Here is a 23,045-nt window from a genome sequence, read left to right on the forward strand (position 1 = left end):
ATTGGATCAATATTATACTTAATGAAGCGGACATGTGGAGAGTTTCCGACACGCAAAACCAGAGAACGATTTCAAAGTGAGCCGCTCAGCTTCAAAATTCCTTTTTTGAAGTAGAATCAGAAGTATATCTTGTATCTCTTATGAAAGACGTATCAATCTGCTGAACGATGTATGTCTGAAACATATACCTTCGCAGTTTCCCGCTGATTTTTCCAAAACCGTTTCGGAAGAACAAATATTGTAGGTCAAAATACATCGCGCTGTGACTTTCTGGAATAAATTTTTACAATATTTCACATTTAGTTAAATTGTGAGCCAGTTTGGAAGACAGCAATTTTGAAAGTCAGTGGCATTTTCAAGGTCGCGACTGCTCTATTTATAGAAGTTACTATCTAATATACGATTTTAATAAATTACTATTTCCGAGGTCGTCATTACCATTTTAATAGTCGATTTCTCAATTTCCACGGTCAATATCACCATTTTGACTGACAATATTACAATTTTTGAGGTCGATATCTGCATTTCCAAGATCGAGGTTAATAGTAGTTATATTTAAATGAAAAATATTTATATATTTTCGATACCACAATTTTGAAGGTCGAGAGCGCAAATTTGTAAAGTTTTCCCATTTCGCAATTCTGGCTTAAAATGTTTCCTTTTTATAGCGTACATCAGGGGTGCCCACTCAAGCGATATTTAGTAAATACCAATCTGGAAATTCATAATGACTAGTTTTTAAATGGGATATTCTGTGAGCCCTGGTGTAGATGGATACTTTTCTCGTAAGAGCAAATTTATGGATTTTTGGTTTTATTCTGATAGCGTGCTATTTCTAATAATACGAGGTTTAAATAATAGAGACTGATAAATTTGACAACGATTATCGTTGCCAAACAAAGCGCTTAGATTCTGAACAGCTGTTCATCGGTTTGTCAGAGTCCAACTAGAAAACCTATTGACACAATAAAAAAAGCTAAGCCCAATTTTCTTAACCAATACTGTTACAAAACCAAGTTGAATAGAGAGACAATTTCCCAACTGACTAACGCTTTTTGGTTGATTAACTTTTGAAATGAAATCGTTGTTATATTGACTCGTCTTAATTATTTTTTAACTATTTTTATTTTTTATTTAAATGTTGTAAATACCCGCCGACGATATTAAAAAGTATCGCTACATCTGATTAAAAATGTATATTTCATATGAATCTTTAGTTAGAAAGATAATTTCACTTTCCACTTTTCAAAAGCTTAAAATATATTTATATTTCTTCTAACTAGCGTGGTTGCCTTATGGAGAAACTTCCGGATTACAACAACGAGAAACAACAGTCTAAAATTTGAATACACAGAATTTCTGGCGCCCAAATGCGGCGCTACGATGGGTTCGAAGAGAAAACGAAGGGCCAAGACGAACTTCACGTTTGGTCTAAGATTATTGTTTTTCGGCACTGTGGGGGCAATTTGTTTCTATCAACTCTTTCTGTTTCTTCAAATGTACTTTACCTTTCCAACGAGCGTCTACCTGAGCATCGAAGAGAAGACCAAAGCTGTCATTCCTGGGATCACTCTTTGTGATGCAACCACGTAAGAAAAATTGCTTCATTGATATCATATAGAGCAGGGGTAAATGTCTATTCCGACCTTGCAAATACTGATATCACCCAAAGTGGAAAATTTTAGGACCTACGATGTTTAACGATACACGTATATATCACGTAATACTAGAGATACATGTAAGTACACTGCTAATGGTATTCGCTTGAAATATTTACCTTCGAACGTTTCCAAATACCTTACGGAAGAACAAAACGTGTGGGTGAAAGAAAAGTCTCTAAAACTATCTGGTGGGAAAATATATGTGCCGTTATTCTATAAATACACCCATGAAGAGGCATGGTCAGGCATGGCCCAGGTGTCATGTTACTAAATATATATTTACGCTGTGTTACTTATTGCAAATTCTATAGAATATATTTGGTACTTCTATGTACGCTTTGGCTAGCTATCATCTTCTTTTCTCTTAGTGAGCCCTGATCTACCTTAATTTTACTATTTAAGAGATTAGAGTCATTAGACATTCTATTTTTCTGTTTTTTTGTTTTTTTTAAATACAACTACTCACTTAAGCCACGATCACAAGGACGTGATAAATAAGTTCATTAATGTATTAAATACTGATGGAGATAACACGAGCCCTAGAAAACATCAGGCTGTCCACAGCTATTAGTCGGGATGACATGCTTATGTATTGATAAAGTAGGATACATGACGACGAAGAAGTTAAGATGAATAGATCTTATCCATTTTTGGCTTGGCCACGACACTCAAAATCGCTTAATAGGCAAAATTGAATTTAAAGCGACTTTACCATCGGTTGATGTTAGAATGTTAGGGCAAATAACATTTTCGAATACGCTTCTAAAGGTTACGTTTTCAAAAACTGCGGTCCAACCATGGTTTTAAAATTTTATGTGATGCGGAGAATGTTTTGTCGTTTACAAAATATCTTCGTAGTTGGGCCAACTGCAATTTTAAATTTTAGTTTTAAACGATATTTGTCGTTTACAAATAAATATTATTGATATATTAAATATATCCTGGCCGACTTTCATAAAGCGTCGGTACAGTAAAGGTGAGCGAACATATTGCGAGTGTTAATAATTGAATAGTTCTCTAGCCAATAAATATTCCCTGAACATTTCAGAAATAGATTAAATATTTCTTGAGAAAAATTCCCTAGCCGATCGCCCTGATAAACCCTGTATTTTACTTCGTCAGTCGGAGAAATAATCCAAATTCAAACACTGAACCGTGAGTACACTTCATTTGGCAAGTGGTACATGATTGTAGTGCCAGAAATAAACACGGCTTGTATGCGGCCTCCTTCAGTGAAAAACGGGGCCTACAATATTTTAAGTAAGTGACCCAAAACATTTTAATAAGGGGTTTCAAACTGAGAATTAAGGATTCATTAGCCTGCGAAACTCCTAAAATTTTAGATTTCTAACAGCTTACTTAGATTAAAAGTAATTATTTTTCTATCTTTTTCTGTTATCTGCTTGCAGCAGAGCTCTTGGAAGCCAATTAGTTGCCCTTTTTCATTTTTGAGTAAAGCCGAACACGCGATCACAGATATGTATAAAATAACAGCTTTGAATATATCGTACGCTTTGAATTTATTTTCAGTTTCAAAAGATCTGCTTTGGAAGAAATGTTAAAGGTATGTGTGGTGTTCAGAACTCAACACCAGTTATCCAAGAATATGCTTTGAATATTGGGCTATTTAGTTATAAGCAACAAAACGTAACAACCCGTAGACTACATCATCCTGTTTCTTTACCATTGTCTTTATAAATTCGCGAATCTATTGCAAGGCCTAATTTTCGAAGTGTTTTGCTTAATTAAGATTAGGTTTTGGTAAGCTGATGTTAGGTTAAATGAAGATAATACCAGGGCCCCCACTCAAATTTTATTTTTTTTAATAGGAAAAATAGGACTATATTTCTAAAAATATAGGATATTATAGGACATTTTTTCAAAATTATAGGATTTTATAGGACTATATATGCCATGTTATTTACGAACATTTTGCATTTAAAAACAAAATATACATTTAGTGAAATAAATCTTTTATTCCCACTTAAAAATAGAAACAATTTAACCATTTTATCACAAAAGTAAAGACTAGAATGACTTTGTAAATTTAGCACAGTTACAGTAGTTTTGGCTTTTTAGAAAAATAAGAGTCTATCACAGATGTCTGACGTTTAAGAAGAACGCCCTCTTTAATTTTAAGATTCTTATTACTTTTTTGGCCCTTTTTATAATTTTCTTCACACGTTTCCAGCATTAACTGGGCAACTGCAGCACCGGTGAGATCGTTCTTTTTCAACGCGTCTCTTAGCTTAATGTTTGCCTCTTCTAGAAGGTTGCCAGTAATACATTCCAACTTATCCTTCTCCGTTCTTAAATCCTTCACGTTTTTCGTTAAATCTTCTAATTCTTCCATTTTCTTCTTCTGTTTCTCTTCGTTTACCCTATTCTTGGTTGCATCTTCCAGATTTTGTAAAATTTCTTTACTTTTTCTCGCCTGTTTTTCGTTTTTCTCTTTTTCTAGTCTAGCGTTGTAAGATGAGTGCGCTAGTTTCGACCTTAAAATTAGTTCTTTACTAAGTGGGAATAAGTGCAGCACCTTTTCATACCCTTTTACACCATCTTTAATGCTCATGCAGGCATTAATATTAGCGAGAGACAAGTTGGTTCTGTCCGAGCTAACAACCTTTCCAGATTTAGAAAAACCCCTTTCGACGTCAGCATTACCATGTGGCAAGACAAGCGCCACCTTAACTACTTTCATTATATGGGGAAATTTTTCAGTATTCAAATTGGTTTTGATTTCGCCAATTCTTCGCCAATAATGATCAATTCTTAGATTTGAGCAAGTAGCCAATGGACCCAACTCTTGAAATCTTAATAGTTTCCATTCATCAGTTAAGGATGTACTGAATTTTATTTTCTCGTCCAATGGCATGCATTTCGCGACTTTGAGAAGGTCATCTAGACTTCTAGTTTTTTTTCTTTCCTCTGGTTTTAAAAAACGCAAATGCTTGACTAGTGGATTTGAAAGGCACGTCTTTTTAAGAATGTGATCAGCTATATTAAGGAAAAAGGCTTGACTAGAGAGTAGGAATAACTTCTTATCTTTTTCTTTCAAAGATGAAATACTCTGAGTGATAGCAGGTCCCAAATCAATTTCATCTAGCGGCAAAAGAATGGAAGTATCTTTTTTCAGATCTATTTTCTGAAGGTGATGTTTATTTTCTTCAAGCACGTTAGCATTTATTATTTTAGATAAAATAAGGATTGCCAAATCTCGAATTTCTTCGTACAATACGTGAATCATCGGTTCTTCTTTTTGAAAAATCTTCATGCAACGAGAAAATGTTTCGCAAGCAGATATTACCAAGTTGATTTCTGCAATAAGCGTCGTTTTACGCAAAACCTTGCAAATTTCCAAGTACTTCTTATTATTGGCTAAGACATTATTCTTTGCTAATTCTTTAAAGAAGTATTCTTTCAGTGGTTTTATTTGTTGTAGAAGGCGTTCAGATGCAGGGCCTAATGTAAGCCATCTAACTTCAACATGCTTGATAAACTTGTTTACTGGTACCCCTGCTTTGACTTGAATTTCTTCAAAATCTTCTAGTCTTCCGGATGATTGCTTAAACCAATAAAAAACTGAAATAGCTAAATCCGAAACGTCTTCTCCAACATCTCCTAATCCTTTTTTTATAGCATTGTTCATTGTGTGGAGATTGCAGCTACTTATGTCCATCAGAGTACAAGGACCTCGAGATTCAACCACCTCTTTATTTACGAGGCGCCATACCTTTTTGTTAACATTGGGTCCATCGCTTCCCAAAGCCACTAGATTTTGAAGAGGTAAAGAGTGAGTGTCCAAACTTTGTAAAATGTCTTTCGAAAGATCTTCTCCCTTGGCATGGCCCTTAAGGAAGGTTTCCAAATGTCGAACAACTACTTCATTTAAAGTTTTGGACCAAAACCTAATTTTTAACATTAATTCTTTTTTATTTTGTTTGTTTGTAGTTTCATCATACTGAATACTGAAATATGAGCTGGAGGAATTTTTCAAATCCGATAACATTTCCTGGTGAAAATAAGGTCCAATTGCTTCGGAAATTAGGTACGAAATTTTAGAGTGACTTATATTAAAACCATCAGCTAGTGATCCTGGAAACATAGCTCTAAACATATTTCCTATTCCGTCACACGAGACAAAAGACCAATTCTGTGCAACAACTTTCAAACTCCAGATAATTTCTGCTTTTACCAATTGGTCTTTATGGCTCACCAGATTAAATGAATACAAGGTGCTTTGTCCAGTTGAGTTGCTGTTACATTTTGTAACATTTAACTCCATTTGATTTTCAAGAGCTTTAATTCTTTCCAAATGCTTCTTTCCAGATGAATGTTGTTTAATTTGAACAATTCCTTGGTTGGAAATTGAAAAATCCGTTTTACACAGTTTACAGAAGGCGTGAAACTCTGAAGATTTACTTTGAGTACACCACTCACTAATTAATGTTGTATTGTTATCACATTTGTCAAGCCATGAGGCATTGAACTTAGTTTGGACTTTAGGCATTGCACGTGACTTATTAAAATAAATGTTCTCTCTTATCAATATTTTTTGTCTAAAACCAACACTTCCAACTAAACGTGAAGCTATCTATCTCGAAAGTCTGTTCTTGCAGACGACGCTGTAATAATCCGTAGAAGGGTTGTCAGAAATGGTCGTCGGTAAAATAACCCATCGTTTATCGCCTTTACTTTAGTCACAGCTGACAGACGGACATTCTATCAGAGATATTTATGCGACAGCGTACCTATGAAAAAAATCTAGGGTGCGTTCAGCGAGAAACCGCTCCGTTAATTCAACGACTTATAATTTTACTGAGAGGCGGGATTTGAAATGGGCGAAATATCAAAATTATAGGATTTTATAGGACTTTTTGGGGATTTTGCTAAAAATATAGGATGTTATAGGACATTTTTGAAAATATAGGATATTATAGGAATTATAGGACCTCTGGGAGCCCTGTAATACAGATTATTTCCAAAATGTGTACCGCAAATAGCCGTCTTTGTTCTATCATCTATGACCGGGACACAAGGAGTAAAAAATGTCGAATGAACGTGTGTGCAAATTCGCCTCCGATCGGAGAGAGTATGGGCCCTTAATAAATAATAAAAAATGTCGCTGAAGGGTAGAGTTATAACTTCCTTCATCCAATTGTTTTCCTTTTCTTCGTATCCGATATTAATTTTATTTATCGAAATATCGCAATCAACGAAATTATGAACAGGACCTCATAAAATTGCTACCCTAAGTAGTTCTTGTTGTAACCTTAGCAAGACAAGAGAAGTAAATTTATGATAGGTAAAATTGTATTTGTTTTTAGAACACCTTTGGTTTTACAGAGTACAAATGAATGTCACAGTACTCATGAAAGAAATAGAAACTAATTACTATAACATTTTGAGTTTAATTTTTAGGCACTACCTTACAAAAATGATTTGAAATGTCCACTTTCTGCACAAAGGCAAGCTTCGAGTGTATTTTGAATGCTAAGGCAGCCGTCATAATTTCGCTCCCGCTGTGTCTCAATGTTTGGTACTACATTTTTGTACACCTTGATTTTTAAATAGCACCATTAGAGAAAATGCCAGAGGACTTCCTCGACCAATCCATCTCCCCAAATAGTTTGCGTCCCAAAGAGCTCGTACAACGAGGTCACCACTGCATTAAGAATACACCCGAAATGTAACACTCTGTATATGACTACTAAGGTCATGTCATCTATCTTAAGCTTGGAAAAGTAATTTGTGTTGTAAGAAAATTGTTGACCAATGACAAGTCGGAGCCATGGCTACGTTTAGTCATACGAGTGCAGTTGATTAAGCCCATAAAATAGACCAAGAAGGGAAAACATTATCTCCTGTACAGTCTTATTGTGTACAGTCGAGACGTTTTCCTAACTCGTATTTGTACAGGGCTAAATCTATCAAAAATAATATAAGTTGCCCTATACTAACAAAAATAATGTTAGTATAAGGCCACTTACATAATCATTCTATCTAATCTGTCAAAAAACTGGTCTTTGGCTCTGTTATACTTGAATAATTTTAATATTTCTCGAAAATTCCTACGAATAAACCAATTTAAGGGCTGATCAGATATTTCCCGCTTACACATCATGAGGTGGCTATAAAATTAAATTATTAGTATAATTAAATTTATTAGAACATTATTCAACTAACAAATTAGTATTTAATATAAAATCTTAATTTAAATGATTAGAGCGTGATTTAAATGATTAGAGCGTGATTTAAATGATTAGAGCATGATTTATATGATAAGAAGTATCAATGTTTCACTATGGTCTTATTTCTTAAGAAAAACGCTACTGAGAATGATATTACGAAAGCAATGTTATCGAAACGTTATCAGTTGGTGATACAGCAAGAAAAATTAATCAAAACCCTTAAGCTTTACCTTGACTCAAATGTTTTCAAAGAGGTCAAAGAGATATGCAGAAAGTAAGAAATTTTTATAAATAATAACTGTGGCTTATTACACATGGTATAAATGTCATTAAAGGGAGTTTAAGTAGAGCGTTCTATGGTGGATCAGCTAAAAACGATGTTGATGAAATATAAGGGTGAATATTTTGTATGAATTATACAAAATTGGACTTTCCCTCTAGTGTTTATGATTCGTTCAAAGAAGATCCAGCTTAACTTGGAAAAACGGATTTTTTTATATTAACATATTGCCCCGCAATTACTCCCCCACTTTTCAAAACAATTTCAACTCCCTTTAATATGGATATAGTAACGGTTTATCACAAATTTGAGCCTTAAATAATTCAGTATCCAATAACTTATCTGATATCTCATCAATCGTCGTGGGTTCCAGAGAACACCTACTTCAGCTTGCTATTTAATTTTGAAGTTGTCAGCTGACGAACCTAAGTTTCGGATTACTATCGTTGTTCCTATGTTTCCACCAAAATTAATTTGAATAAGTAATTTTCCATTATCTTCCCTGAAAAATTATTATTTTCAAAGATAAATATAACTAGTGCTTCTAACGGCTACCTGTTCAAGGGCTCACGAAAGTTGAAACGTTTTCAAAAGAAGAAATAAAATTGACTTTGGAAATAATGATTAATTGGAGAATAAGAACATAAAATTGACTATTTTAAACAATTGGTTTGTTTTTTTAGCAGTTATTTCCTGATTTTAGAGCTAAACTCGTTTTATTTAAATTAGTCACCATCAGACTAACTTGATAGTAATTTTGCTTACAAAGTGAGTATACTTACAAGTTAGTGACGATTTTCCTCTTCGAAAACGCCTGATTACACATTTGATCCGTGAATGACTATCATTAACATAAATCGTTCAGTGTCATACTTATGACTTTATGTTACTTATGATTGTATTTATACTCTCATAGTTCCATGGCTTACTTAGAATTTTTCGTTAATTATGTTATCACAAAATCTCCAGCTACGAGTATTAAGTACCAGCTTTTTCATGACTAATTTTTTTATTTTAAGATTGATTAAATAATTTTGTTCAGAGTTAATCAAATATCACTAAATTATCTCTAGAATAGCTTTATGACAAGATACTTTACACGAAGATAAATGATATCATAAGACTATCAAGGCCTTTATAGTTTTAATATAAAAATAAAAATAATAATCAGCTAGGCTGATACCCGAAGTTATCTAGCGATTTTAATGCCTTTAAACAGGTGGCCGAGTTACAGTGCGTAGGAGGGTGGTGGCAAGTCCTTCATGCCACGTGAGCCAACATCTCCCTATACTAACTATTACCGTTGATAAGAGTATTGTGGTATAAACCTCGGTATAAACAAATAAAGATAAGCTTTTGTTTTGCAGGCAAGCAGTATGGTTGTTTCTTGGGGCCAAACGCTCCTGCTGGTGTTTGAATCCAACATGGCACAACGCCACGTACACAAGGAAAGAGTTCTACACTGGTAAAAAGTTCCATTTCTGTTAATATGTACACCGCTCAGTTTGTTGGAGAGAGGAGTACAGCTTCAATATTGATTTTGACATCACCTTTCCAACGTATTTTAAAAACGTCTTTTAACGAATAAATTGTATGCTACCGAAGATACTCAATTTTTATTTACAATGAAATGACAAAGAATTAAAAATATATTTGTCAATTATCAAATTCCTTGCATTTAAAAATTGGGCTCCCATATATTTCGCTAAATGTTAGCTGGAGAGCGGACACTTCCATAATTTACCTTATTAACAGTGAAATACAAGGCCCTATGATGTTTGATATACCCAAGACTAACAATTGTAAGTGCTGTGTCTAATATTCTTCAAAAAGGTGGTATCAAAGACTGTTAAGTTATGTTAGGAGTGCAAAAAAATTATCATTTTAAAATACTGTTATTTTGCTGTTCAATGTAAGCCATTAGCCTTCGCCTTGTTTATGGTAGTCATTTTGTGCCGTCAGATTTTAGAATAACCCTCTGAAGATAGATATCACTTTTTACTGCAGATCAATTTTTACCCTGATTTATGGCAAAATTTACTTTAATATTGGACGAAGTTTAGATCATTTCAAGTATAATATGATAACCAGATCTGGCGCCCCTGCACACACGATATCTATTAAAAATAGAATTTAGACTATCTGGTAAAATTGGTTAAATACTTCCTTTATCAATTTATTTATCAAAAATTTATTTAATTTGTTAATTTTTAAATAAGAAATGAAATCTTGAATTCGTACGATCTTATTTTTAAATTATCTTTAATATGTGTTTGCCTTGGTAACCAACTTGAGAGCTTTGAATCAGTGCAACTGCCAGAAACGCTTTCTATTATTAATCTTTATAGAATGATATTCAGCTAGGCTAATACCTAAGGCCCAAGTTGTCTAGCAAATTTTAATGAATTTATATAGAGTGGCCGAGATACAATGCGTAAGAGGGTGGTAGCAAGCCCTTCGTGTCACACGAGCCACCAGTTCCCTACATTAACTATTACCGTCAACCTTGGTAACCGACTTGAGAGCTTTGAATCAGTGCAACTGACAGAAATGCTTCTAATCATTAATCTTAATTAAATGATATTACGCTAGGCTAATACCTAAGGCCCGAGTTGTCTATCGAAGCTTAATGTCACACGAGCCAACAGTTCCCTACACTCACTATAACCGTCAACCTCGACAAGTGTTTAAGGAAACGTAAAACCCCTTCATGGTTGCCTTCCTGTTACTATAATGTATAACCGTTTCTCGTGGCTTTCTATTATTCACGCAAATTTGTAGCTCTGTCACTGAATGTCTTTTTAAACGAAACTGAAACAACGAACGGCACTTACGAGAGCGCTCCAATTCCGTCGGGATACCTTTACCTGCACAACGACGATTATGTTCCCCAAATGAACACGTACAACGTCAGAGTCGTTCCAGGCACTCACAACAGCATCAGATTTTCCAAGGTCTTCAATTTTTTCACAAAATAATTAAACGATGTCAGAATCGATAAATTTAATTTACAGACGACCGTGTTTTTGTTGAAACCACCTTACCAAACTATGTGTAGGAACTATACCGAGGACAAGAACCAAGGGAAATTTACCTCAATCATTAATCAACAGGTATAACAAAACATTAATATGAAACATTTTACAACAAGCGCTCTAAGCTTTCTACTGGGTAGACACAAGGGAAAACCATGTTTGTACCGCATCCTTGTTAATTTGGTTTCGGTCAGAAACACTGAGGCCCTACTAGCCATGCCGATTCCTTTTCCAGTCATATATTACGAAGAATATGGGGCCAACCATTAAAGGGACAAAGTCTCCATATTTAATTGGTCAGATCTGCTTTGATGTTTTTCTTTTCTGAAATTTCCGTAACTTCAATGAGTTGTATATAAAGTTGCACTCGTTTTACGTCATTACTATCTCATAAAGTATTTTGTTCAACCATAACACGGCTATAATGAAATCATAAATGTAGCCAATACATTATTAAAAAAATACCCGTAACTAAGTTATACTTTTATATCCACTTTTTACCTATTTTCCGGCTGCCATTGTAGATATTGTATTAATTACAATACCACTGTGCAACTACAACGAATTGTATTGTAATGATGGATTCAGTTCAGTCACTTTATCAGCTAAACGGATAAATAGATATCTGCATCGTATAGCCATGTCCTTTGGAGATCAATTTAACTGGATCAGTGACGTAGTCAGAAATTATTCGAATTGTATTTGTGAAGTTATAGAGGGGTGAACATTTAGTGCTCTGAAAGCTAAGACCAGTGGTCTAAAGGAAGCGGTCTGGACCACTCGCCACTTCTTCGGAATCACGCTGTCCGATATCAAGAGCTGCAATGGTTCTGTAGAGTAGCTGCTGGAATCTTTAAGAAGGTTAAAATAAAATAGAAAACTTTTAATTGGGCTGTATTGTAGCTGCAACGTGCCTGGAGAAAATCTGCTCGATCTGTAAGGGAGCGGCATTGTTTTGTATGTTAGCTGAAAGTAGTCTGCAAGTACATTTAACGTTCTTGTAATTCCGCTGCTTAGTAAAAAAAACCTGCTTTCCACCATTACGGCCGAAAGCTGTGAAATTAAATTGATTTTGACCCAGATTCTGCCTAATTACATGAATTGCGCTATTTTTCTATAAAATATGTTTTGCTGCAAGATGTTGCAGTAACATTGTCGTCTGAAATTTTTGAAAGGGTAGATATAAAATAAAGAATCAATTCTGATATAATTGTTCTTAATCTTGCTTGAATCTTGTGCTTAAAAAGAGAATAAAGTAAAACTGTTTATCAGAAAAAAACACGTGAATTACTTGTTAAATTTCACTATGTGGTGAATATGATTAAATAAATAATAGTCGAGAAAGTCAAAAGACATCGCACTTCTTCTATGGGATTTGACTTTCGACTGATTGTTTTCAAATTGAAACATGTTGTTGGGCTTGATCAAAGGAGCAAAATTGTCCATTGCCATTTTTTCCTAGCTCATATAGTTTGGCCAGTAGCAGCGGTCAAAAGTGGACGAAACTTAGTGTAGTCTATTTGTTAAAAGAAGTCTCGGCCCATCGCTTAGCGCTCTCTTTTTTCGCGTCGCTAGTCCGGGCTCACTATCAATAGAGGTTTCTTGCCGAAATTCCGGGTGCTTCGCAAAACCGAGCGTCATATTTGGTTTCGTTCTGTTCGTACGACGTTCTGATCGCAGGATGAACGAGCTCAGTAGATAAATAGTTAAGTATTGAGTCATAACTGTCGTGTGACCGTGACTTTAACCGAGGATGTGCTGTATCGATAAATAAGTGTTTGATCTGTTGTTGAGTGACTGTTTCTTACCTATGAGCGAGTGTTGAATGTGGGATTCAACGAAACGGTTAATCATATATATTCTGATTTCTTTAGTATTTCTTTTATTTTATTATTGCTCATAAAATATTGAATTATAAATAATTCCACGTACGAAAATTCATCGAATAATAAGTTGCGAGAAAAGAAATAATGAAGTAGAGGTGTAAAAATCTTGGCAAGAAAACTCTACACTTTTGACGGCTGAAACTGGACAAACTATAAAAGCTAGGGAAAAATGGCAAGAGACAATTTTGCTCCTTTGATCAAGCTTAGCAACATGTTTCATTTTGAAAAAAATCTGTCGAAAGCCAAATCCCATAGAAGAAGTGCGATGTTCTTTACTAAATAATATATTGAGCGAAAAAGGTCCCCTTTAACAAGTAGCGTAAGTGTAGGCTAGAGTTTTTTTTTTATAAACTTCGTAATAAAACATAATCCGTGTCGTGAGATCTTCGAATCCGAACTGCGCGTTAGAAAAATACTGGTTTTATTTAAATTTACTATTTATATGACAGACTTGTGAACAGGATTGCGTCTGGGAAAGTTTCCTTTTAAACTGTAATTGTGTTCCTTCGGGAGAAACCGTGGTTAAAGAAACGGAAATATGCCAAAGAAACAGTGAGTTCGAAAATTTTCCTTTTTAATTCGTAGTACAATTAGCATGTTTTAAATTTTTTTAACCAAACAACATTGATTTTTATGTAGAAAATTTTCTTTGCAACAAGCTAAGTTTCACAAAGGAAGCGAGGTTAAACTGCTCCAAAAAGTGTCCGGCACACTGCAAGTTAGAGATGTACGATTTTTTCATTAGCTTCACGCCATCGATACCCAAGTAAGAAATAATTTTGTCTTTTCTTGCAGATAAAAATGGAAAGCTTGAAACGCAATAACCTGTTCGGAAATTTTCCTTTCGTGCAAAAACCAAATTTTATTTCTTTTTGTTGTTCATTCGATTTGAGTTTTGGATTTCTTATCAGTATTTTTGTGGCAATTTATCAAGTGTTTGATATTATATATTTACAACGGCATTACAGTTGTAGTTCCGCGGTCAATTTCTAAGTTTCTATAACTACAACAAAATAAAAGTGATCATACTCTTAAATCAAGAGCTCTCAAAGTCACAGGTCATTCGAAGAGCTTGGCTGCTCTTGTTTATTTAAGTGGCCTAGCTAGGATGGGTTACCAGTTGTGGTAACTAAGGTCTCGAAATTCTCAAAAGTCAAAAATCGATGAATCCGACAAATTAAATTAAAAGTCACAAATCGACATATGGGTTAAATTAAATAAACAGTCACAAATCGACATATGGGTTAAATTAAATAAACAGTCACAAATCGAAATATTCGCTAATATCACTCAAAAGTCACAAATCGACATATTCTCCAAATTAACTCGAGGCACAAATCGACATATTAGCCAAATTAACTCGAGGCACAAATCGACATATTAGCCAAATTAACTCGAGGCACAAATCGACGTATCTACCAAAATCACTCAAAAGTCACAAATCGCCATATGAACTAAATTATTTCAAAAGTCACAAATCGCCATATGCGCTAAATTATTTCAAAAGTCACAAATTGACATATTCGCCAAATTTACTTAAAAGTCACAAATCGATATACACATAAAAGCATAAGTAACATAATAACATTAAGTATGACAATTAACGAGATTTACAACCAAACTGATTTTCATAGTTATTGCGTAATCAAGATGTTTTTTCAGCACAGAGCCCTCTAGTGTCTAAAATATGCGCGACTTCCGCTAAGCCGAAATATCTGGTTTCCGATAGATAGGCGGAATATTAGGGTAAAATGATAAAAATTAAAAAGGTTTTTCTCGGCATCACGCAAGGGGACCTACTGAGCGAAATAAATTGTCATTGGCTAGCTGCATAAGCAGCCGATGCCGGGATGGTGACGTCAGTGGGAAGCCAGAAGCTCAGATTTCCGCATTGAAATAAATGCTGTAGTATTGTCTTATCGCCGTATCTTTGACATATTTTAGTAATTAAATGAAATTAGTATCCATTAAGACCATTTTATGATCACTAAATTATGTAAACTAAAGTAAGTAACCCAAAAATTTCATTTAAATAAATTCAATATATATTTTTATTTGGTTTAAAGATCTTAGCCGGTAGTAAGCCTAGGCCAAAACAGTGACGATTTCACGAGCTGAAGAAATTAGGAATAGTTAATCATTAAGTGATTGACTCGATTGAATAAAGTAAATTAAGCCAGTAAACGGATTAGAAAATTTAATCAAGATTTTTAAAACAAAAGCATGTTAAAATATTACTGTGAATCTCTATTTCAGATATAATAAAGATAATTATGGTAAAAGTGTGTACTTAGGCAGCTCTTAAGCTCAAAATTAGTGCTTAAGAATTTTTCTCGTTCAGGTAGACTAACTTCCCTTAATTAGTCTCCAGTAAGAGATAGTCGTCTCTATCTTGATCTGGTTACCCTCTACAAGCTCCTCCATGATCCGAATCAATCTTATTTTTCATATTTGGTCTCTACCTTCAGAACGAGAGGCAACAGTCGTAAGCTACGACTCCGGCACTCTAAACGTGACTCGTTAAAATTATCCTTTTTTCATCGGGTTATTATTCCCTGGAACTACTTCCCAGATGACATTGTGTGCGCGGGCACTCTATATGTCTTCAAGAAAAAATTATCAAATGTCACTATTTGTAATTGAATTTAACTACCCATGTGGTTTCCTATTTATATCTTAACTCTCGGGCTCTTCGGTCTTCTGACCCTAGCCCCCACCTGGACTCTTGAGAAAAAAGGTATTTAGTTATTGTTTGGATCTCAATCTTTATATTTAACTACATATAATTAGTAGTTACAACTCTACTGAAATTGAAGTTTGTAATATTTATATAATCAAGTGATTTCTAATAAATAAATTTTCTTTTTATATTCTTAAACTGAAATATTTTATTTAAGTTTAATAAACAATTATAATTAAATACTTTGATAAATGAGATATTGCTCGTTTTACATTGAATTGAATTATTAATACTGAGTTTTCCCAAAAACAAAAAGGGACCTTCCTCTTTAACCACCTTTAAATATGGAAAACTTCAGAGCATTTGTTCTTTAGATAGTGCAAATCATATAACAGACTATTCAGTTTATTTATTAGCATATGTAAAGGTAATTTTAATTGAAAACGATGCTTTAAAAAACATTTAAGAAAGCAATGTCGACACACAGTAAAGGTTGCATCAGGTCTTTAGGCTTCCCACTGACGTCATAGCTGGCGTAGAGGACCGAATAGCAGACGACGGCAAAATGAAAACCCCGCTAAGTAGGCAACCTTTATTAGCGTATAGTATATAAACCTTGGGCATCACGCATGAATCGCACGCGGGCTTCAAAACAAGCCAAAGCCCCTCGCGACTCCAGAACGTGCTCTCCGATATCAGGCTTAAATTTTTATCAAAAAGTAGTCATCCAAAACGGTAAGTCGCGAGTCCAAGTCAGAGCTTGAAGAGAGTATCAGGGCCGAAAAAAGGTTCGGTTAGAAAATTAGCATTAAAGCAATAGGAAGTGTCATACTTATGGTTATTATGTTACTTATGATAAAAGTCAAACATAAAATGTATACATATGCGACGGAACCAAATATATTAATTAATGAGGAATTTTCCCACCTCACATAGAGGGACAATTTTTCTAGCAACGCCACTGCTTACAATTACCGAGTAATAGTAATTTATTTTAACAGTCTCTTGAAGAAAAGCGTCGCCACCAACCACATCGACACGGAAAGCTCCCGCCACGTTATCTATTCACATCTCATCAGGTTCTCTGTAAGCTCAATTTTCAGTACAATTTGTATATATATATATTTATTTATACTCATGGATAATGACTATGCGGTGAAGAATTTTAGACTTGCTCTAAATCTCCTTCACGCTCAAACGGTGAAGAAACCCTGCCGAACATGGTTAACTTTTGGTTTAAAGTTAATTGGGAGAGTCCTACTCCAGAATCGCCAGTGACTGAAAACTAACGATTCCTTTTCAATTCATATATTTATATATTTTTTTTTAAATAGAGCTAATACCCAAGGCACCACCTTCGACCACATAAGCAATGTTGCTTGTGCGTGATCAAGTAATAGGTGGCCGGGTTACAATGCGTAGGAGGGTGGTGGCAAGCCCTTCATGCCACGCGAGCCAACAGCTCCCTACACTAACTATTACCGTTAACCTCAACAAGTTTTTATGGGAAGGGGAAACCGAAGATCTCGGTGGAAAACCCCTTTAACCAGTGGGGAGAGAACTTACAAACTCTACGCAGAAGGAGTGGTTCCGGATTTTCACCCAGTGCCACTAGCTGGGATCGAACCCGGCTCCTCTTGCTGCGAGGCTAAAGTGCTAACCACTCAAAACAATAACTATATTTATTAAAAAAACCTACGGAAAATGGGGTTACAAATTAAGGATGTTTCCTCGTCCAGATTTCGTTTTCAACTGGCGTCCAAAGTTTTACAACACTTCGCGCGTTAACAAGCGTGGGTAGAAGAATGTAATTGCGAGCCCCTTTTTCTCGGAATTTTCCGAAAGTCATTAATGGGGCTTGGTTTCACTTGGGGCCTAGGTTTACGTGAATGAGGGCATTGTGGACGCCACCACTCCCCGAACGTCCCTCGTCCGCCTACATTCCATTTTTACCACACGTTTCAGGCTAAAACGTTTCAGGGTACCTTCGCAACTCGCCAGCTTGTAACAGGTTAGTCAAGAGGAAAATAATACAGAGTTAAAGGAGGAAGCATGCAATCCAGCCGTCAAGAAGAAAAAACATAAAAGAAAGAGAAGAGAGAAAAAAATATTGAAATGGGTTAATCAAAACGCGTAAACAAGCAGTCCCCAAAGACTGTGAAGTGCGTGTGTCGGGTATCTTGCGTGAACCGGAGATCGTGAAATCGCGTAAGCGGAGGGAAAACAACGTATCGGAGGACATGGAAACAAAAAGGGTCAAAATCTGAAATAGCCAGTGAAACGCAGAGAAAAATACATAGAGAAAAGGTGTAATCCCTCTCTATTGCCAGAGGAAAGATTAACAAGACGTACGTCGGTCGGAATACACACAATCCTCCTGATGTGTTAAGTTTGTTTGAGCTATTTACAGCTGCCTGCAACGCCGGTGACATTACCAATATATATCCACGGCCATACTGACTTGCACTTTTGAGACAAACACGGCCCAACTCTCAGGGGCGACAGATTTTGAGCATTTTTAGAAACTGACATTTGCATCACTTTTGAAAATTTGTAATAAAGAATTTAAAAACCAAATCGGAAATCAAAGGCGACTCGATGCGAAAACGCGAATCACAGCGTACGTAAAAAATGGCACGCGACGCTCGCGCCCGGAACGCGCGCGCGAAAAGCGTCAGAAAGTCGAGAAATAAGGGCCCGTTGCAAAAGTCATTCTGAAAAACCTAGCCGATTGGCTAGCGATCGCAGATCGGCTAGGTCGTTTGGCGGATTCCCAAAAAACGCGTTGCAAAAGTCGCCGATGTGTGATCTAGCCAAACGAGATCCTAGCAAACTCGTCTACTTTTCATTTTTCACCGCACGCATTGTTTAACCAATCAGAAGATGCTATTTACGCGGGGAAATAGTATGTTTTTAAGCAGACGTAAATTCCCCAATTTTCAGCGTAGATTGTTTGGTTCTATTTTAAATAGAACTTTAAAAGTTTAAAGTTAAAAGTAAAAGTTAAATTACAAAACGTTATTCGCGTTTCAGTATATACTTTTGGATCGATTAATTATATTTAAATTACCCTATTTAAAAAAAACATTACTTTTACAACTGTTTCTAATTTTATTATACTGATAATGAAACTGAAATTGAAGAAAATTGCAAAGTTTTGGGCACACTTGTTAACTTTTGTGGTAATTTCTAAAACGTAAAATACCCAATAAAAGCGTTACTTCAATGTTTTCCTTGTTTAAATCGTAAAAAAGTCATATTTAAATAAAGAGAATTACGGTAAATTACTGCAAAATGGCAAACCCAGGGCCGTCGTTTAAGGATTTTTTTTTGGAGGGGAAAAACGCAAAAACACGTCAAATTTAATTTTTCAATATTTAATCGAAATAGTTATTTGCACCGATTAAACAGTAAATTTATAATGTAGCTAAATGCAAATTTGTTCCTGAACTCTTTTGGGTCAAAACATTTCGATGAGAAAACGCCTTTCCAAAAATGACGGTTAGCTTTATCAAAGAGTATAAAAACTACGTAACCTAGAGATATAATGACGGTCGAAAGCAGTAAAGGAAGTTGTAGCAACCGGGAGGGAAGGCACTCAGTGAATTTGCACTTCAAATTTCGGTACCGCAGCGCCACTACGTCAGTATTTAGTACAATAAATAATAAAACCGGAGAAAAATGGCAGTTACGGTGTTGCGGAGGTGCTAAATTTGGCATTTTGGATATTTAATTGTCTAATATCTGTCAATTCAAAAAAGTGACAGTAATTGGTTACTGTTTCGTGATTTTCTTAGTTAGAATTTGTGGATTCGTTGTTTCGGTGTTTATTTTCAAAAAGTGAAGAATAAGGCGTTTGCTCTAACGTTGCCAAGTCCTAAAGGTAACCAATTCCTTAAGGAATTTTCAAGAATGTTGAACTAAATCAAAATTATTGCCACTTAAAACTGCCGTAGTGGCGCTGCGGTACCGAAATTTGAAGTGCAAATTCACTGAGTCCTTCCCCCCCGGTTGCTACAACTTCCTTTACTGCTTTCGACCGTCATTATATCTCTAGGTTACGTAGTTTTTATACTCTTTGGCTTTATATTGTGAATATACGCGTGCGAAAGATCTCAGACCATACATATTATCAATAAGCAATAATATACGCAACAAATACCCTTCTCTTATTCTAATCTATCGAGTTTATTAAGCAAAAAGACATACCTAAGTTGCAGAATGCAACGGTGGCCGACCGCGCAATACGTCATGCTCAAGATCTGGCCTAAGCTCAGTCCACAATTTAATAAATACGGGTTTCGGAAGACGATAATTTTGTAAACATTCCTTCTCAGACAGCTCTAATGGATTTGGAAGTTCATGCCGTACTCTTTCGCGCTTTAAATCAGGCTCTGCAGCTTCATTACCGCGATTATTCAATTCATTTAAATCAAGCAACGCGATAAATTCAGCCATTTTTCCCGCTCTAGCCGATCGGCGGCTGCGTAGGAGCAGTCGCCAATCGGCTAGGAATAATTATCGCTAGCCAAATTGAAAATACACTTTTGCAACGCGTTTTTCGGCTAGGATCGCCAACTGGCTAGACACGCCCCATTTAGCTATAATCGTGACGTAGAATCCTAGCCGAACGAACTTTTGCAACGGGCCCTAAGTCGCCAAAATCGGTTGACGAACCTACCTACCTACCTACCTACCACCCAACCAACAGCTTTTTGTTATATAGATTCTGGTCAGACGTTGAGTATCACATTTATTTGTTACTTATAGTCACACGTTGAGTGTCCCTCTTTTGGTTACTTCTGGTCACACGTTGCAAGCATCGCGTACTGCTCCGATAAGTGTCACACTTATTTGTTAATTTTGGTCATATTAGAACGGCCTCCAATAAGTGTCACACTTACTAAAATAAATATAGGCTAAAAATTATATCATTCGAAAACAAGAACCATATACTTTTATAAAAATTTACATTTTTTTATATGGCACATATAACACCGCGAAAAAGCGAAGAGGAACACCATTTTATTATTTTTGCTAAATTCAAACCACTATATTTCCCGTACAATATCTATTGAACCCGTAGTTTTCAACAAGTACGAAGCTAAGCTACCCAAAATCAATATGACTTGTATACTTAGACGTAAGGAGACGGAAAGGCTTGAGCATGCTTAAACGCTCTTTGCCATTGGACGAAACGAGTCCGGAGTCGTCGAGGAATTATCGGCTCGTTTTACCAGGAACTGTATTTTGACAGCCAAACTCGTCACTCCCACAATCGAGCGGAGAAGGGAAAGCTGCTCAGTAATGATTTTATTTGTGTGGCCGGTACAGCGAAGACTAATAACAACGAGCCAGTCTATGAACTAACTTTACCAAGGCGGGGAGAAGAAAAACACGCAGTCCCGGGAATTTTACGAAAATTACTACAAACATTTTGTAGACGGCAAAGGCTCTATTATTTGTTATAAAACCTTAAGGGGATAGTGGAAACCTAGCCCCTTCAAACCGTGGGGACCTTTGCTGCCGCACACTTAGCACAAACGTTAATCCGGGCCTGCCCCCCTCTCCCCCCACGTACTGTCCTGACGGGAAAAACCCTATTGCCCGCGCATCATCTGAACATAGTCATTCTCTCTAAGTGTAAATTAATTCATTTGGGATTTACATCTCAGTAATAGGAACTTCCCATTGTTCAATTTCAGAAAGTCGAGGTGTTTAGTAACGTTGGAGGGTACCTAGGAATATGGTTGGGTTTCTCATTCCCTCTCGTCTACAACCAACTCGAAAGATTCTTAAGGAGACTCCTTGGGCGGAAGACCACTATGGACGCTCGTTCGTCGAGGGTTAAAATCTTATCTCGTTAACTAAAGCAAATCTTCCTTGTAACTGACTCAAATTTTGAATTGTACATTATCGATGAAAGCATTGTAAACGTTAACAGATTGGAATTAAATATTAAACGTAACTTAAACTAATTAATTAATTCCTGTAAGAGGTCTGAGATTTTCAAGGTTGAATTAACATTAATTAAATTAATTAGCACGTGCAAATGAGTAAGATATTGAGAATTAGTTCATTAGATAGGATTGTGTTTGCTTTTTCCAACTTAAGCAACGCTTTAAGGATTAAGGTAATTTTCTAAAAAATTTCTTCATTTGTTATTTAAGGTTATAAGCAACAATTGACGTACTGAGCGGAGTGGGCCTTGCGAGTGTGCTGTAATTTTAACAATTGCAATAAGGGCAATAATGACCCCATAAGTAAGAATGGATACGCCTATCTTGCGTCGGACCTACCATTCGACGAGAGCTCACTGATTTCCCTCTTATTCCCCTCTTGCTTGGCCAACTAAAGGGCTACACTAGTGTGTCGTTCTACTTGTTTCGAAATTCCGATTAAACGTTTTTGCCCTTTTTATAAACATTTGTATGATGTATTAAGCCGACTCTGCAATGGGAGTTTCTGCTGTTTTGGGAATTGAAGTTATAGCCTTAGCGGAATTGAGTATGTTTTGACCAGGTTGTCTTTGGAGAAGCAGGTATGCAATTGGTACGTGTCAATCATTGAGCACAAAATTTTGTAGGCGTTATTTTTTATAGCTAATACTCTTTTCTACGTGTTATGTTAAGTTACCATATAATTGGGCTACTTTGTGTAACATTCATCAAGTATGAGGTTAAATTACGCGAAAGGGTAGAAAAGCCCAAAAAAGGGCGCAAAAAAGGTAAACACTAACAAATTTATAGTAATGATAAAACTTACGAAAAACTCGGACCGCTAGATCTTTGAGCATAATATTGAAACGAGAAACTCGATCCAATAGAAATTCGAGTAAAAACAAATATAAATGCAATTAAAGTAGCCAGAATATCAGTGGTAGACCGGTTTCGCCCGGTTTGGAACTTACAGTACCACACAGGGAATCTGGCTTGCGACTAACTAAACTTAAAGAGAAGCTAACCCTATACATTAAAAATTTCAAAACGCATTGCGTACTAACGGAAAGCCAGAAAGGGCTTATGAGTGGAAAATGAAATGTACGATAAGTTAAATTTAACAAAATCTCGGACCAAATATATCTTAGAAGATCTAAGATCTATTTGGTCAGATTTTCGCGTTTTAATTTTTTCTCGAAGACCTATTAGTCCGGGTATTTCGTAAGTTTTATCATTACTTTAAATATGTTAATGTTTCTTAGGCCCCTTTTAATTATGGACTTTTTACCTTTTCTCGTAATTTAACTGCATTATAGTCCAAAGGTGGTTTTTATTCACTAGGCTCTGCTTTGGCTCATACTTGATGAGTTAAT

General features: G+C 35.7%; 1 long non-coding RNA gene across 1 annotated transcript; it reads left to right on the top strand.

Moving 5' to 3' along the window:
* Positions 1 to 13,563: 13,563 nt before the first annotated feature.
* Positions 13,564 to 21,600, top strand: LOC149944248 (uncharacterized). Its single transcript, XR_016481081.1, has 4 exons — positions 13,564 to 13,605; positions 13,693 to 13,819; positions 16,735 to 16,819; positions 21,439 to 21,600. It is a non-coding gene; the product is annotated as an uncharacterized LOC149944248 (long non-coding RNA).
* Positions 21,601 to 23,045: the final 1,445 nt, after the last annotated feature.

This window comes from Leiobunum rupestre, chromosome 5 (assembly GCF_980474605.1).
Source record: "Leiobunum rupestre chromosome 5, qqLeiRupe1.1.hap1, whole genome shotgun sequence".
NCBI classification, from domain to species: Eukaryota; Metazoa; Arthropoda; class Arachnida; order Opiliones; family Sclerosomatidae; genus Leiobunum; species Leiobunum rupestre.